The sequence below is a fragment of the Eptatretus burgeri genome, chromosome 3, assembly GCF_056783735.1.
Source record: "Eptatretus burgeri isolate ZD-2024b chromosome 3, Ebu_testis_v1, whole genome shotgun sequence".
In the NCBI taxonomy this organism is placed as follows: domain Eukaryota; kingdom Metazoa; phylum Chordata; class Myxini; order Myxiniformes; family Myxinidae; genus Eptatretus; species Eptatretus burgeri.
The window spans coordinates 42,362,138-42,380,206 of record NC_140963.1 but is presented as its reverse complement, the minus strand read 5'-3'; the positions used below and the strand labels follow the sequence as shown (position 1 = coordinate 42,380,206).

The 18,069-nt window shown below is 41.2% G+C and overlaps 1 long non-coding RNA gene across 1 annotated transcript in view; it reads left to right on the top strand.

Annotated features, from left to right (window-relative positions):
- LOC147029770 (uncharacterized) overlaps positions 1 to 12,707 on the top strand; it is a 103,490-nt gene extending 90,783 nt beyond the window's left edge. The window contains exon 4 of the long non-coding RNA XR_015055745.1: positions 12,454 to 12,707. This is a non-coding gene — a long non-coding RNA (uncharacterized LOC147029770). The remainder of the gene's footprint in view (positions 1 to 12,453) is intronic.
- Positions 12,708 to 18,069: the final 5,362 nt, after the last annotated feature.

Sequence of the window (18,069 nt, the reverse complement as noted above, 5' to 3'; positions counted from 1 at the left end):
TCAATGAGTGACTAAATTTATGAGGAAGAGACTAGTGAAAAAGCGATGTGTGTGTGTCTGTGCGTCGACAGCCAAGCATACTCATACAAAAGAGTAGTTCTTGGTTGATGTGCATCTTTTATTGTGGAACATGTAAGATGAGTAGTTTGGTGCCCAAATTCTGTGCAATGATAATGTCTCCCCTGAGCAAGTTACACTGAAAGTGACTTCTATCCTGGTCAAATTATTCTTGATAAAGCTAGGATAGCAGTCATGATGTAATTTGCTGTAGAACAGTGGAGTATCATTGAGTTACTTTTGGAGTAGAACGTCAAGCCTAATGACCATCTCAATGTTGTCATTTCCACAGTATGCATCTGTTCTGTACTTCCTTTATATTCAACAATTACTGACTTCTACCTATCCATCATTGCTGGTCTTACAATGGTCTTTAAAACACTATACTACTCAATTTCCTTGGTATGTTCTTGTAACGCAGGACTTGATAACCCTTCCATTTGCACTATCTACTTTCACTGTTCTTCACATCTTAAGCCACATCTCCAATATTATTAAGAACACAACCAAGATACTTAAAATATTTAGACGATGTCAACTCTTCTTCATCCAGATTTAGGAGCCGAATGCTGTCTTCACTTGTCAAACACTGCATACATTCTGTATTCTTTCAACTGACTCTGAGCACGTTGGTCTGCTGTGTCAAAATGTATTCCACCAGGTCTCTCTACGGAAAGTACTTTCTGTCCTCTGTACATACGATTATATGACCAGCAAAGTACATGACCAATGCACCTTTTCTTAAGGCCCGGTCACACCTTGACGTTTTAGCCAACGTGTGCCGATTTTTGAATTTTTTTTCTAAAACGCTGGCACACGTTGAATACGTTATGGGTAAGTTTTGATAACATTGAGAGCACGCTGAAAAACACTGCCATTCGTTGTACGTTGGCTTTAAACGTTGTACTTTTTGGTTGTCCTCAAATTTTTTCATGCTTGAAATTTCACGACGTATGCCAGCGTATGACTCACACGTTCCGCTACGCTGGCCACAAGTTGTATGCACGGTCTGCAATCGCTGACAGACGTCAACACATGCTACTTGTAAGTTAATCATAAGTTGAGACACGCCGAGGTAATGTTTAGCGTACCCGAAACTTATTTCTAACCTATGATTAACGTGTTGTTGGCACGTTACGCGATCGTTGCCACACGTCGACAGACGTTACTTTTAAGTTACTCATAGGCTGAAAGACGTCGGTATAATGGATCGTCCTTGCGTCAGCGTCCACGGCCACGGCCAGGACACTTATTTGCAGCATTCTTCAAACTTTTCTTGGGCATGACGAGGATGTTCACACTTCGATGTCTAGCTTGGCTATGATTCCAATTGTCCATCGGCAGCGTCTATTTAAAATAGTCGAGTTTGAGCGTTTTAACACGTTCAGAAGAAACGCTTCAAATTTCCAAACCCCAGCGTCAAAAAACAAAGGCGAGTGACAGCAATTTAAATCGTTCATTGTAAACAATGAAACTAGCTGAGTGGTACCGTTTAAAAGTCGTTGAGTGTAAAAAAAAATCCAATTGTTGAGCGCAAGCGTCGACTTTTAATAGTGGAGATGCAGCCATTTAAATCGTTGAGTTTATCATTTAAATCGTTAAACGCAAGGACGATCCATCATAACCCACACCCTCCCCCTCACACTCACCTACTACTGCCAACATGAACAAACTACGACTAATACTAATACTGATACTGATACTGTTACTGCTGATATGGACATCGACTCAAAAAGGACTCGAAAACACTGTTGGGTTCCCTTTTTATATACCAATTCCCAAAACCGCTGGGAACACGTCTTTATATGGCAGTTGTAAGCTAGAAACACGTTCATTTATTTTTTTTTTGTCGACCGGAAGACGTCATTGGAATACGTCTACATACGTTGATGTGTGTTGGGACTACGTAAAGAATTGGTTCAAAGCACGTCAAACATAAGTTAGAAATAAGTTTCGCGTAAAAAAGACATTACCGCGACGTGTTTCGACTTATGAGTAGCTTATAAGTAGCGTTTGTGGACGTGTGTAAGCGTCCACATATCGTGTATAAAACTTATCCCCATCGCATGCGGAACGTGTGTCATACGCCGAGTACGTCGTAAAATTTTGAACATGTTTAAAATTTCTTGACATACTCTACTTACTACGACGTATGATAGCGTACTTTAGCGTTCTACTCACGTATACCAAACTTACTCATACCGTATTTGACGTGCCCCAACGTTTTAGACACATTTTTCTTAGGTCGGCATACGCTGGCAAGATCGCCAAGGTGTGACCGCGATGTTGACACTTCCATTTCTATGGCAGTTATGATTCGAATCGTTGTGCGTCAGCCTTTTAATAGGCTACGTCACGACATCGTCGGCGATGCGTGCAACGCGCTATGCCTAAGTTAGACTATCGTTGGGCATCGGTTGTGTAGGCCGACAACAGGTTCAGCATTCGTTGGTATAAGTTATCTATAACACAACGAAACGTTCTGTGTTGTTACCAATGCGTTATACATAAGACCAAGTCGCTATGAATACGTCCGAATCTTTAAAAAAAACATCAAAAGTTCAATGTAAGCCAGCGTTTTAGATACATTTTAATACGTTGCCATCGCTGGCTAAAACGTCAAGGTGTGACCGGGCCTTTATCAGCCTATGTCCTGAGTCAGATTGTCCATTATACTTTCAAAGGAAAGAGCCCGAAGGTAGATCCATATCTGAATCCAAGTCAGGTTGTCATGCTTAATGGCTTGATGCGCAGTACCAGGTTCTCTCAATATGCAATGCCATCCTTACATACACATTTCATTATCTGGATTTAGGTCTTGGCTCCTCGAGATCTACACCCATTCTTCCAGGATGATCAGTCTGCAGCTAGCTTGGGAGGCCATATTTACCTTTGCCACTGAAAGTGGAAGGAGGTTATGATTTCACCCCTTTCTGTTTGTTTGTGACTTGCAAAATCGAAGATTTTTCAAGTACACTGGTCAGTCGATTTTGTTATTCTTTCTGTTTGTCTGTTTGGCAATTGCCTACTGGTCACAATTCTAAACCGATTATATGAAACTTTACCAAGTAGTTGAGGTTGTCTCAACTGAGAAACCTATTGACTTTGAAGTCAAGTCAACGGTCATCTTGAGGTTGAATTTCTAAAATCGTCATTTTTCATCCGAATGACTTGGAATTTGAACAAGATTTGCATATTGCATCACTGAATTGGGAGTCCAACTATTTTTGTGGTCAACTCAAGGTCAAACTTCTAAAATCATCAATTTTTATCTGAAAAATTGTCAATTTACATCCTATTAACTTGAAACTTGAAGAGGATTTGCATAGTCCATCACTGAATTGGGAAGCAATATTTTTGAAGTCAAAAGATCAAAGGTCAACTCCAAGTCAAACTTATAAAATCATCAAATTTCATCTGAAAAATCGTCAATTTTCATTTGATTAACCTGAAAATTAAGCAGCAATTGCAAAGTACTTCACTGAATTTGGAAACCAACTATTTTTGAGGTCAAAAGGTCAAAGGTCAACTCAAGGTCAAACTTCTAAAATCATCAATTTCAATCTAAAAAAGAATCAATTTTCATCAGATTGACATGAGCTTTGATTAAGATTGTCAATTTTAATCTTAATGAAATTGACAATTTGATGTATCCATGGCAACGTTTGGAGAGGGGGTGGATTTTGAAAGTACTGTCCACTGCACAACATCTTTTTCTTGTTTGTCAATTGCCTACAGGTCACAATTTTACACTAATCTTCACGAAATTTCACCACATGGTGGAGTTTGTCATCAGCAAGAAGCTTCTTTTTGAGGTCAAAAGGTCAACATACGCCAAAGGTCAACAACTTGGGTGGAATTTATAAAATCCTAAATTTTATTCCGATTGACTTGAAATTTGGAGAGGATTTATATTTCAGGTCACTAAATTCAACTAGCTAATTGTTTTTGAGGTCGACAACGACCAAAAGGTCAATATAGCCCAAGGTTAATAACTAAGCTGGTATTTATAAAATCCTCAATTTTCATCCAATTGACTTGAAATTTGAAGAGGATTTGCACATCAGGTCACTGAATTCAACCACCAATTCACTGGGGAACAAATTTTTTCTTATTATCTGTTGCATGAGATTTTTCAACTTATTATATAATTTTTTCAACGCTGATTTCAAATCTGAAATCTGTTTTCCTCTCCATGCTCTAGTTTTCATGCAATTTGAAAGTTACGATTTTCGCAAAAAAGGACACCCATTGCTATTTGCACGAGCGATATCTTCAGAAGTCGGGGTGCGATTTCGGACTTTAGTGGAAATATACGATGCCTAAACTGCTAAATAACTATAGACCGTATTCGTTTTGCTGCTAACGATTTGCTCACGGTTTATTTGACATCAATTTTCCTTATCTTTATTGATATTTATTTATCTTTATTGATATATATTCTTTAACTTTATGTTTTTCTTTGTTTCAGATCTGATCATGGCTTCTTCAATAAGACATAAATGTGTAAATAATCCTGATGCATTCTGTTATTTATGTGGCTGCTACACACTACTTCGTCAAAAGCGCAATATAACATCGTTTGTTAGGCGTGCCTATACAGCCTATTTTGATATTCCCCTTGGCGACCAAGACAAGAAATGGGCTCCTCATATTGTATGTCATAATTGTGAGGAAAAGCTTCGTGACTGGATAAAAGGAAAACGAAAGGGTCTGCCTTTTGGAGTTCCCATGGTTTGGCGAAAACCCATGGACCACGTAACTAACTGCTATTTTTGCCTGGTCAACACAAAGGGTGTCGGCAAGAAAAACTGGCAAAAGATCTCCTATCCTTGTATTCCCTCAGCAATTCGACCTACTCCGCACTCTGAGGAACTCCCCGTTCCAGTCGGTAATGGTTTTGTCTTATCTCAAGATGAAGGCAGTGAACATGATCAGCAAGAGCACAAGGCTCGTGACGACCGGCTTCAAGAAATGGTTTCAGAATCCGAAGCCTCCTCATCTGATACCAAAGAGTCATCAGCCCCTGAGCAGTTTAGCCAACCGGAATTGAATGACCTAGTGCATGATTTGGGGCTCTCCAAGAAAACAGATGAGGTATTAGCCTCCAGGCTGCAAGAAAAAAATCGACTTGACCATTCTGCAAATGTTTCATATTTCCGAAAGTGGGACCAGATCTTTGTCGCCTTTTTCTCAGAAGACAAGCAGGTTGTTTCCTGCCACAATATCCCAGGTCTTCTCAGGCAATTAGGCGTTACTTTGTTTAATCCAACAGAATGGCGATTATTTCTGGATACTTCTAAGCACAGCCTCAAGTGTATTCTCTTGCACAATGGCAATGTTTATGGAGCGGTTCCAGTTGGTCACTCAGTGCATTTGCGAGAAGAACATGATGACATAAAAATGGTAATTGACTTACTCAAATATCACGAGCACAACTGGATCATTTGTGTGGACCTGAAAATGGTCAACCTTCTCCTTGGTCAACAGAAAGGCTTCACAAAGTTTCCATGCCATCTCTGCATGTGGGACAGCCGAGCTCGAGAGAAACACTGGATCCAGAAGGAGTGGCCCATCCGTGAAACTCTGGAAACAGGCATGCCAAACATTGTGAATGACCCAATCGTCAGCCGAGAGAAGATCATTTTTCCCCACTCCATATCAAGCTCTGCTTGATGAAACAGTTCGTGAAGGCATTGAGTACTGATGGTGAATGTTTTCAACATATAGTTTCTGCTTTTCCTGTTTTGTCTTTCGAGAAGATCAAAGCAGGTGTGTTCGATGGAGCTCAAATTCGTGCCCTTGTACGTGATGAGGAATTTGTAAGGAAGATGAATGACAAGGAGAAGACAGCATGGCTGTCTTTCATCGTAGTTATACAAACCTTTCTTGGTAACAAAAAGGCAGACAACTATGAGTTTCTGGTTACTAGAATGCTGTTGGCTTTTCGTGATCTTGGGTGCAACATGAGTGTCAAGCTCCATTTCCTGAATAGTCATCTTGATCAATTCCCTGAGAACCTTGGGGCTGTAAGTGAGGAACAGGGAGAGCGCTTCCATCAGGACCTCATGACGATGGATGAGCACTACCAAGGGCGATGGGACAAAAATATGATGGCAGACTACTGCTAGAGCATCAAACGAGATTGCCCTGTGGAAGTCCACAAACGCAAGAGCTACAAGCGCAAATTCTTGCCTGAATAGGACCTATTTGAACTTTGCATTCCATCCTTATCAATTGTTGTGAATCACCTATCGTCTTTATGTCAAAATATATGTTAATTTAAATTTGCTTTTAATACAAATTGTAACTTACCAAATGAATGTTGATAATGGTGGATTGCAAAAAATCTAGAGCTTACAGAGAGAAACTAACTTCAGATTTGAATTCAGCACACTCAAATTAGTTAAGATCAAGTACTGGTATCAATGCAACAAAAACTTTGTTCCCCAGTGTTATTTTCGAGGTTAACATTGGCCAAATTTCTAAAATTGTCAATTTTCATCCAATTGACTTGAAATTTGAAGAGGAGTTGCATATTTGCTTATTGATTGAATTCAACCACCAATTATTGTTGAGGTAAATTTTGTTTTATCGATTTTGCAAGTATCATGCTCTGCATGATGTCTTTTCTTGTTTGTTTGTTCATTGAAAAATCTTCGATTTTGCAAGTATATTGGTCAGTCGATTTTGTTATTGTCTGTCTTGTCTGTTTGTTTGTCAATCACCTCCAGGTCACAATTTAAAACCAATCTCCACGAAACTTCACCAAGCTGGAGAGGGCGTCGAAACTGAGATAACTATTGATTTTGAGGTCAAAGGTCATCCTTCAGAGGTCAAATTTCTAAAATCATAATTTTTCATCCGATTGACTTGAAATTTGAACAGGATTTGTATATTGCGTGACTTAATTTGGAAACCAACTATTTTTGAGAACTGAAGGTCAACTCAAGGTCAAGCTTCTAAAATAATCAATTTTTATCTGAAAAAAACCATCAATTTACATCCTATTAACTAGAAAGTCGAGGGGTGGCAATATTTTTGGAAATATATTGACTGGCAATATTTAGAGAGGGGTGGATTTTGCAAGTATTGTGCTCTGCATGACGTCTTTTTCTTGTTTGTATATCTCAAAAAGTTGTGGACGGATTCAGATGAAATTTGGTGGACATGTTGGATGTTTGACAATGACAAAGTGATTAAATTTTGGTGAAGATCTGAGTCCAGCTACTCGTATTTTTTAAGTTGTTCTTCACCAATGAGAGTTAGGGCCAAAATCGATATATAGCACGATATTTCAAAAAGTTGTGGACGGATTTGGATGAAACTTGGTGGACAGGTTGGCTGTGTAACAAGGACAAATTGATTAGATTTCAGTGAAGATCAAATCTGGATCTGGTTATGAGATTTATTTAATTTTATACTGATTCTTCACCACTGAGAGATGGAGCCAAAAACGACATATAGCATGATATCTCAAAAAATTATTGGCCCTGATATGTTCTACTGGATCAAGTATTGCATGGGGGAGGTATGTCTTCTACCTAGTGCCCTTCTCATTTATATATGGTCCACCCAGGTTAGGCTGTAACTCCGAGGTCGGCAACCTGCGGCCTGCGGGCCAAATGCGACTTGCGAGCTCCTCCCGTGCGGCCCACGGCGCCTTGTCCGGATTTCCATTAGGTGCGGCCCGCTAAACATTTTTCTGAACCGACGGCAAATTTAACATATGTGGACACATTCTTCCACATATATCACAGTCTCTGTACATCACAATAAATTATTTTCGCTTCTAGTCCACTTTGCTTGGTCTTAAATATTTTTTCGTTGTTGTTTCAGATGGCTGAAGGTCTTAAGGTTCAATTTACAATTACATTTATTATCATTAATTTTAGGTGTGTTTGTTATTTTTTCGGGTTGGGAGGGGGGGTGCGGCCCGCGAGGTGGCCCGAAGGTGGCCCAGTGGCCCGCGGCCTGGTTTAGGTTGCCGACGCCTGCTGTAACTCGTTGTGTGGTCAAGAAGTTCAAGAGTCTGAATTTCTTCCATTCATTGATATTGTGGGAATAGTTAGGCTTGTTTGATAATTCTTCAGGAGAGACAAGGTGAGGATGCGAGGTTTGCCTGGATTGATACAAATATTCCAAGTGTTACACCAGTCTCTGTTCCATTCCAGGCCTGCAGAGAGAGAGAGAGAGAGAGAGAGAGAGAGAGAGAGAGAGAGAGAGAGAGAGAGAGAGAGAGAGAGAGAGAGAGAAACCACTGCTGCCAGCCTATCGGTGGGATGGTCTTCTCTCAGCATAATGTGAAATCATCTGCAAAGAGGAAGAGAGGGTTTCCAGAGCATCAACGAGGACATTTATGTCGATGAGGAACAAGACAGCCCAAAAACCTGCTTTGTATAGTATAGCTCGCTCCACTGGGAGATGGGAATGAAAAATTCTGTTAGTAATGCGTTGACTGTGTGACCATAAGATGGAAGAAAGCCATGAAAGCAGCATTCTACACTGCAGGCAGCAAGCTTTGCAAGCAGAACAGGATGCCAGACAATCAAATTTCTGAGATTTGTCCAGGGAGATTATCCCGACCTCTTGTTTGAGATATATTCTATTACCTCCAAATTTTAAGCAAACAATAATGTTACATTGTACCTTTGTCAACAGATGGACATTAATTAGGTGTTCTTGATGCAAAGTGTGACAAATACATGAATCGTGAGACAAACGATGCCATCCTCAATCATTGTTGATGTGAGGATGTGAGTTCCTTCATTGCCTGCAGTCAACTATGCAGGGCGAGAAATGTGGCATGAATGGATAAAGTTCATCCCGTAAAAGAGATCATGCACGGCACACCACAGTCTTGGACCATGAAGTTCAGCAGACCATGTCTTCACTGAAATTACTTTTAAATGCACCCTTCTGAGATCCAACCTCTTCTTTATCTGCTCCTTCCTGGCTCTGGATTGTGATGGATGGATGAGACAGTGTTGAAGGCCAATATGTTTGGAAGACGTGAAAGCATCATACATCATCAAAAACATCATGTGAGGTGTATCCATAGAGCTACCTGAACCATTTGCAATGGCATTACTCAAACATAAGTGGCATCTAATACAACACTGCTACTACTATTACTACTAAGACTGCTACTACTATGACTCTTTTCTGCCCAGCTTAATCCTTTGGCTCATATGATGGCTATTTTTTAGAAGCCAAACATTTGCAAACATCTACTCCAATCACACCAAATTATGATTAAGTGGAAATTAAGATGGGTTTGATGGCACAGTGCTGGATCCCTTGAAGCACACTTCATTTGTGTACATTTGCTTCAACATGTTCCCTTACCCTCTATATCCACCAAACCTGACTACTCCAGATTTGGCACTGAGGTTTGAATTGCTGTTAACAAAGCTAGTACCTATGACATGTCATATGTAACCATTTTTATGAAGACACTTCTGGCCATAAAATAAAATACTGGTATTTTGTCTTCTTCTGAAAACTGCTCAAAACTTCCTGTCTATTGACCAGAATAGCTGTAATTCTATGAACATATTCCTGCAGCTGCTGACTCAAGTAATGAGATCTTCTGCAATTGTGGAATCAAGCTGGAAAAGAAACTGTCAATGACCAAGAAGAAAGTTTGGTGCAGGTCTCAGTCATATAAATGCCGTGTGACGATGTCAATCCACTGCCACCCTCCATAATGGCTTGATCTCCATCGCCATTTAATCCATTGGCATAATTTTGCAGACAAACATATCTTTAATTTTAGTGTCCATATGTCCAATGACTTTGAAGATTCATAGAAGCTTTGAGTGGATTCCAATGTATGGTAAAGTAGCAGAATCAAATGAATGCAGGTTTTCATTGCTCTTCAGCCAAATGATGTAGAACTTAGGACAAATAAGTAAACAAAAGAAAAAAAAACTAACCATAATGATCATCTGCTACACTAGCGTTTGTGAACACCTCACAGAGAAAGACCTTTTTGTAGTGTTGAGGCAAATGGAGGAGTTAGAACATTACAATGGCGAAGGATGTAACGGAACGAAAATAAGAGTAGAAAGAGAGGGGGGGTAACACACCAACATCAATAGAGTGAGACTTTAAGAAATATGGGATGTGAGGAAGAATGAGAGCTAGTGGAGGACACGGGGGGGGGGGAGGGACAAGATGGATACAGCCACAAACTCTCAATTACAGAAGTGGAAGGAAGAACTTGAAACCTGAAAACAGGTGGTGTTGGTGAGGATTCATGGGGATGACCTGAGATTATGGTGAACGGCTGTCTTGAAGCCCTGGAGGGAAAACAGAGATTGAAGAAACAGAGAAAGTTGTTACACATGAGGAATGAAAGAGTGCTGGTGAGCAGTGAGTCTGGATTTTGGGAGTTTAACCAGAATGGAATTATTGACAGACAGTGTGTTCACTGCATAAACCTGAGGGAGGGGGGGAGGGGTGAGAGAGCATGGAAAGGGCAGAGGGTGCATGACCAAGAGGAGGTGGTAGATTTCAGAGACGACCAACCTGTCTGTGATGTGAAAGTGATAAGCCCATCGACACAGCATCATTCTCAGTTTCAGTTTATCTTTCCAGCACATAGGTGTAGGAGGCAGGGGAAATGGCAAAACGATAAAGAGATTGAGGAATAATTCATTCTGTCACTGATTCTGAAGCTATTATTGCATTCCAACACTGTCCACGTCTGACACCATAATCCAACAACCAAGCATTCTCCCCAATCTTGGGCGGAGGTGGGGATAAGGAGTAAACATAAAAATTGAATCCTTTTGAACACTGAACCAAACTTTGCATCAAATCTTTCTGGTGAGATCGTCGGCATCAACCAGCAGGCAAAGGAAATGAAACAATGCCATTACTTGGGTTTTTTCATTCTTTGAACATCAAGTCAAACAACAGATATTATCAGGCTTCAAACACCGTCTTATTAGCAGTCATATTACAAGATAAAGATACGTTATTGAATAGCATATTGAAGGAATGCAGAAAGGGTTGAATCTTCACAAGTATCACAGGTATTTTCTGCGTTTTTCAATCACTTTCACATTGTTGATTTGGCACAGCTTAAGCATTTCAACATTTCCAAACTTTTCTGATTAAGGTTGGTAACTGGCCCAAACAATGTCCTGTGGAGGCAACAATCCAAGCTGCAGTGATAACGAGGCACTCTGATCGTTCTGATATATACGCTGAATATCCAGCAGAGCTCTTCGCTACTCAATCCACTGCTCATATTGTTATTAACCACATGATCTGGTTTTCTTCTCAGACATTCAAGACAGCAGGAATAATGATATTAGCGGATTTAAAATCCCATTGTACCAAACCTCCATAAATGCAAGACCATTTCCTTGAAAATTTTGTGGAATTAATTATTATTGATAATACTGTATACTTTATATTGTTTTGCGTCATTGTGTATTGCTTATCAGCTATATTTTCATTACGTATTATATATACGGCAGGATATTTGAGATACTGTGGATGAACTATGAACTTAGAATCCCAGCATCATGAAGTATTCAAGATAGAAGCATCAAATTGCCCAATGTCAAACAGGCCAAGGCTGGTGACCTTTTTGTCTTCCTCCAGATATTTCTTGCATTTTGTAACTTTTTCTAACTCTGTATTATCATTTGTTTTTCATTTGCTAATCGTGGGATTTTGCCTATAGATAAACTTTACCATATCAACTTATATAAATCTAACCACATTCTTACGGCCCCTCATTTAATTCATTTTCTTCCGTCAAATCCCACCTCCTCTCTTGCTCTACCTCTCACTGCAATCCTGTGCTTGTTCTTCTTCGCTCAGCATGAAAATAGATTATGAACGTTGTTCTCCTCATATGTAAAGAGAATGAAAATGAAAGCAGCTGTACCTTGTGTGAATCAGAAAGCAATGTGAATAGCTTCAACAGAATAAAATAAATTAAAAGTTTTCAACTTTTAAATTATTGTTATTTTTGCTTTCATGGGTCAAACTTCATGCAAGAGCCTAAAAATCAGAGTTTGACTGGGTTATAAACTGACAAGGAGGTGCAAAGAAATGGCATGCCAAATGGTTAGAGATGTGAGTTTGAGCTGGGTTATGGTTGTAAGTTCATGCTGATAATGAGGATGACAGAACGAAATTGTGAGAGAATAATGATGGAGGAAAAGCAGCAGCCACAAAACAGATAACGACTGGCAAGGATAGATTAACATAATATAAAGCTGAGGTACACGTCATGTTGAATTGTCTCAATGCTACATTTTCTTGGTTAATGTCCTTGCATGTCAAACATGTAATCTGTTTTCCCAAGAGAAACCTTGAGGATACCTGGCTAATCCTATGCCTCTCTCTGTTGTCTTCTTCTTTCATATGCAGTGCAAGGCTGCAGGTAGCATCATTGGCTGATGGCAAGGCTGTTCCTCTGATGCAATGCCCTCTGTAGGTTAGGGCAGGAATTTGTAATTTGTTCTCCTCTTCTTGATGGACATCATGGGATCTTCAACATCCAACAACTAATGCCGGCAGATTGGACACATTTTATTCTCCATCCAAGTCGGCTGCAAGTTGAGACCACTTAACATTCAGTTCCGTTCCGAGGTCAGCAGGTCTACGATGTTAATGATAGTAATCGGAGAACAGGATAAGACCTGTCATATACAGGAAGTTTAACTCTGGATTTCTGCCAGTTTAGAAGTTATACAGGCATTTTTTTTTGTCAGACTATTTTGTCTGGTGGAAGTATGAGTGGAGATCACAGCTTTTGAATCTCGACCAATCAGAGCCCTCTCCTGTGTCACATGACATGTAAAATGGCAGAGACATGCACCAATAATGGGTTTATCGTGTACGCAAGAAAATTGTCTTCAAGTGCTTTATTCACTACAAAGCAGGAAAAAGTAGACTTGTGCACCCATTTACCTCACTCAGATGAACTAAGTGTTGTGAATGCTTGAATAAGTGATTTGAATGAGATTGCTATTGCTTGGTTATTTTGAGGAATCAAAGGGTCATAAACAAAACTGAAATCTCTTGCACTGGGCATGACCATTCATCATTTGACAGGTACGTCCCTGCTACTCTCCATCGTCAATAATAGAAGATAATATTGTTATTGGAGAAACCGGCTTGCAGTTCAGGGATCGGCATACCATGGACGACTGATCAGCGCTCTCTCTCTGACCAGTTCTTCTAAGCTAAGTTCCCCCGACCTTTTACGTTGTGTTTTACTATTTCATCTTTATTCCTGTTTGCTGTTCGTGTTTTTTGTAAATTTTTCTCTCCCAAACTGTATTCTAATATGTTGAATCGTTTAATTTATCTCTCAAGTTAAATTGGGGCCTACCTGCTGTGATAGTTGAATGTGCTTCCCCTCCGTTCCTTGCTTCGTTTTCGCTCATTTTACTCCATTTATTGTTATTACTGATCCCTCAGCTCAATCCATTTCTCCTCCTCCCTCAAAAATTCAAACAAAATATCTTTCCTTCTTCATTTGAAAAAAAACATGAAAAAATAATCAGAAAAAAAACCATCAAACAACAACAACCACATAGGAAAAAAAAACAATCCAAACTCCAATTTCATTTTCTTATCCCTTATATACAATATCTCCAAACTTATAAAACATTTTTCTTCCTTAAAACTTCTTGACAACATTAAAAGAAACACTTCCAAAATGTATCTCAAAGTGCCTTACTTACTCTTCTTATGACTTCATCATTAACAACTTATTCATTCTACATCCTCATCAAAATCTCTTCCTTTTCTCTTTCACAAGGCTCTTCTTTCCCAAAACAACCTCACTCCTAAATGCTTTGTTCACCCAGCCTGTTTCACTTACAAACAAATGTTCCTCTATGACTTAAACAAAGCATTCTCACTACCAACCCACCCAGGAAACCAGTCACAGGTTAACCAGTCAGGGAATTCTGAAAGGGTCAATTTTGCAAAGACTGGGTAAACACGACAAAAAATTCTTCTTCACATCCATTCATGGTGTCAAACAGCCCAATATTAGGATCATCACCCCATCTGCAACATCTGGGGCTTCCATTCCAACCTGACAGACCTGCCATTCCAGGCCAATGCCAATAAACCGAACATCATCTGCTTAACAAAATCGTTCCTCTCACAGGACATCCCTGATTCCTTTGTGTCTCTCCCAGGCTATTGTCTCCTCCAGTTTTAGCTACTTGAACCCAATGCTGGTGGCAGAAATGCACTATACATTGAAAACTCAATTTTTCACTCTCTGTGGACTGCTCTTCCACCCTCCAAACCCCAGGAGTACCTCTGGTTGTGACTTCCCTCCACTCCCACCTCATGTTTGTCAGTGTGTTGTACTGTCCTACCAACAGTGATGATCCCATGTACATCTCTCTTTCAGACGACATGGACCAACTCTTGATAACTCATCCAAACTGTCTCTTCCTTGTATGTGGTGACTTAAATTGTCACCATGCTAACTGGTTGAATGTTGCTACCTCTCTCACCAGTCAAGGCACTTCTGTGACTCCATGGGACTTACTCAATCTGTGAACTTTCCCAGTGGGATTTCTCCAAATGGCAAATCTTCCCTTCTGGATTTGGTGATGACCAACTTCCCCGCCAATACATCTTGCTCGTCCTCTGCCCCAATTGGCTAATCTTATCATGTGCCTGTGAAGGTCAACATCTCTCTGGCCATTCTCAGAGAACTGCCTCAGTGCCAGCGAGTCTGGCAGTTCATTCAAGAAAACTGGCAGGGACTGCAAATAGCCATCACACTTCAAGAATAGTCTCTTCTATATCTACCACCCCTGATATTAATTCAGCCTGGGAATTCTTCCACAGAAACCGACTCTCTCTTAAGCAGATTCATCCCATCATATCTTCAGTTATCTTACCCATCATCCTGCTCTGAGTACTCTGAATAATGTGAAGCAGTTGCTTAAAAACAACTTGCATTCTCCTCCTGGAAGGCAAATCCAACTGACTGCAACCTCATATCATTCGACAAAGCAATTTGCAATGATATTTCCTGGGAAAGCCACATTTCCAACCTGGCATCCAAAGCCAGTCGCCGACTGGGAATCCTCTATCGTACAAAGTCCTTCCTCGGCCCACGTGAGCTCTTGACCACTTACAGATCTTTCGTCTGCAGCCTGATGGAGTACTGCTTTCCCCTCTTGGCTGGTGCTCCTGCCTCTCACCTTTCTTGGCTTCACGATGTGGAAACGAAGGCATTTAGGATCATTGGTATCTCCAGCGAATAGGCTGAATCTTTGGGCATCTCACTGTCTCAACACAGGCAGGTCAGTGGTCTTTCTGTCTTCTCCCATCTCCACTCAGGTTTGCCCCCCTCCCCCTGCTCTGTCCCCCCCACCCCCTCATATTTCCGCAGGACGCTTAAGGTCCGCCAACAGCCCCCTTATGGTAAAACTAGCAAAATCAGAAATCACTGCTCACCTTCACTTTTCATTCTTCTTTTTCCCCACCTTTGGAATAAACTACCACACTCTCTTCAATCCCATTCTTCCCTCCAGGTCTTCAAAACAGCGACTCACCACCACCTCTTATCTTCCCCAATCCAAAACCACGATCTTTTCTACCCCCGTTTATCCACCCCAAACCCACCTCCTTCTAATTCCTTGCCTTCTTTCCCAAAAGTTCCCTCTCGTGTAAAGTCCGGAAAGTCCCGGTGGTGTCCATCATGTTTACCCCGTGTTCCCCGCCCCATCCCTCTCCCTTCCACAGATCTCAAAATCTCTCTGTTCCCGACTGTTTTGTCCATCCTTCTCCTGCCCCCTTTGATGTGTGCTGTGTGTTAACTCTCATACGAGCCTCGACAATGTTTACAAAAAAAAATAATGTATGCCTCCTCTCAAGAGAGCCAGAAAACAACATCTGTCCAATCTCAAGAATTAACTTTCAAACTTATCTCCCTCCTCTAAAATCTGCTGGTGCTTTGTCAAGCCGGTTTCTGGTGTATGCTCCTTTTCCATCCCGACCCTCTCTTCATATGTCACCACAGCCGAATCCGCTCGTGAGAAGGCCAAATGCCTCAATTCTGTGCTTCCTTCAAAACTCTTGTGCCCAACGTCGGTCCGTCTCCATCTCCATCTTCATCTCCATCTCCATCTCTCTCTCCATCTCTCTCTCCATCTCTCTCTCTCTTTCCATCTCTCTCTCTCTCTCTCTGTGTGTGTCTTTCTGTCTCTGTCTCTCTTTCTAAACCCTCCCCAGTCATACCCAACTGTTCCTGAATTCTGTGTCTTTTGCACAAGAAAAGGTGGAAAAGTTTCTGGCAACTCTGACTCTGCAAATGGAATGGATGGCATCAGTTCACATGTCCTAAACATCTGCTCTGCTGCTCTTGCACTTCCTCTCTGCCATTTTCACCCTGTAATTTACTATAGGTCATCTTCCATCTGCTTGGATATCAACCAACATCACAGTATTGTTGCAAAAACAGAGCAGAAGCAGGAAAAAGGTGCACAAACTCATCCCCTTAACTACAGGCCAATTAGCTTACTTTCATTCATCAGCAAGATAATGGAATTTAAAATCTCAGTTGATATAAAATAATTCCTTTTCTCCAACAGCCTCACCTCAGAGCATCAACTTAGGTTCAGATGTTGTTACTCCAACTTGGGTATGCTGCTTCTACTCTCACAACAATGGATGGAGGTCTTCAATGTATCGCGTCATCAATCTGACTGATTAAGACATGAGATCAGAGCCGGCTCTCTGGACATATCTTGAGATTTTGATGCAGTCTGGCACCCTGCCTTGCTCTTCAAACTATCTGCCAATGGAATCCAAGGCCGATTGCACTCTGGGATTGCTGACTTCCTTCACTCTCATAGCTAATGTGTGGCTCTCAATGGAACCCTTTCTTCTCCTTTCCCTGTCAAGACTGGAGTACCCCAAGGCAGTTGTCTTGGCCCCATATTATTCCTAATCTTCATCAATGATCTCTCTGATTCTCTGGAAAATCATCCTTATCGCTTTGCTGATGACTCCACGCTCTGCTGTGACATCCCTTATCCTTCTGACAGACAGGCAGCAGCCTCTGCCCTTTCTTCAGATCTTGATAAAATCACAACATGGTCAAACACTTGGAATATATCTTTCAATCCTGACAAATCTCTCTCTCTCTCTCTCTCTCTCTCTCTCTCTCTCTCTCTCTCTCTCTCTCTGCCTCTCTCTCTCTCTCTCTCTCTGCCTCTCTCTCTGCCTCTCTCTCTGCCTCTCTCTCTGCCTCTCTCTCTGCCTCTCTCTCTGCCTCTCTCTCTGCCTCTCTCTGCCTCTCTCTCTGCCTCTCTCTCTCTCTCACTGAAAGGGCAGAACTGTAAACTCTCCCATCTATTTTCTCAACAACCCTTTCATAGAAGCTCAGTCACTCAAACTCTTGGGTCACACTCTCAGCCATGATCTCTCTTGGGCAAGCTATATTTCAAAGTTGGCCTCGAAAGCCAAATGCCAAGTGGCCATCCTCAATCATTCAAACTCCTTCCTTGGCACACCTGAGCTCCTATAAACCTACAAGTCTTTCATCTACAGCTTGATGGAAGACTGCTCTCCCCTATGAACTGGCTCCCCAGCCTCACATCTTGCTCGATTGATGCCGTGGAAACCAAGGCTTTCAAGATCATTGGAATCTCTGGTGATAAGCTGAGTCTATGGGCCTATGACTTTGCCATCGCCGACATGTTGGTGGTCTCTCTTTCTTCTTCCGTCTCCTTTCTGGCCTTGCACCCTCTGCACTCTCCATGCTTTGTACCCTCCCTCCACCAGGTATCTGCAGAGAGCACATGGTCCTCCATCATCCACCTCCAAGTGAAACTGTTTAAATCCAGAAATACTGCTCAGCTCCATTCATTTATTCCTCTTTTCCCCCACCGGTGGAACCACCTTCCACACACTCTTAAATTTCATTCTTCCCTCCAGGTCATCAAGACATGTTTATCACCATCTCAAGTCATCCCCCATCCAAAATCATGATCTTTCCTT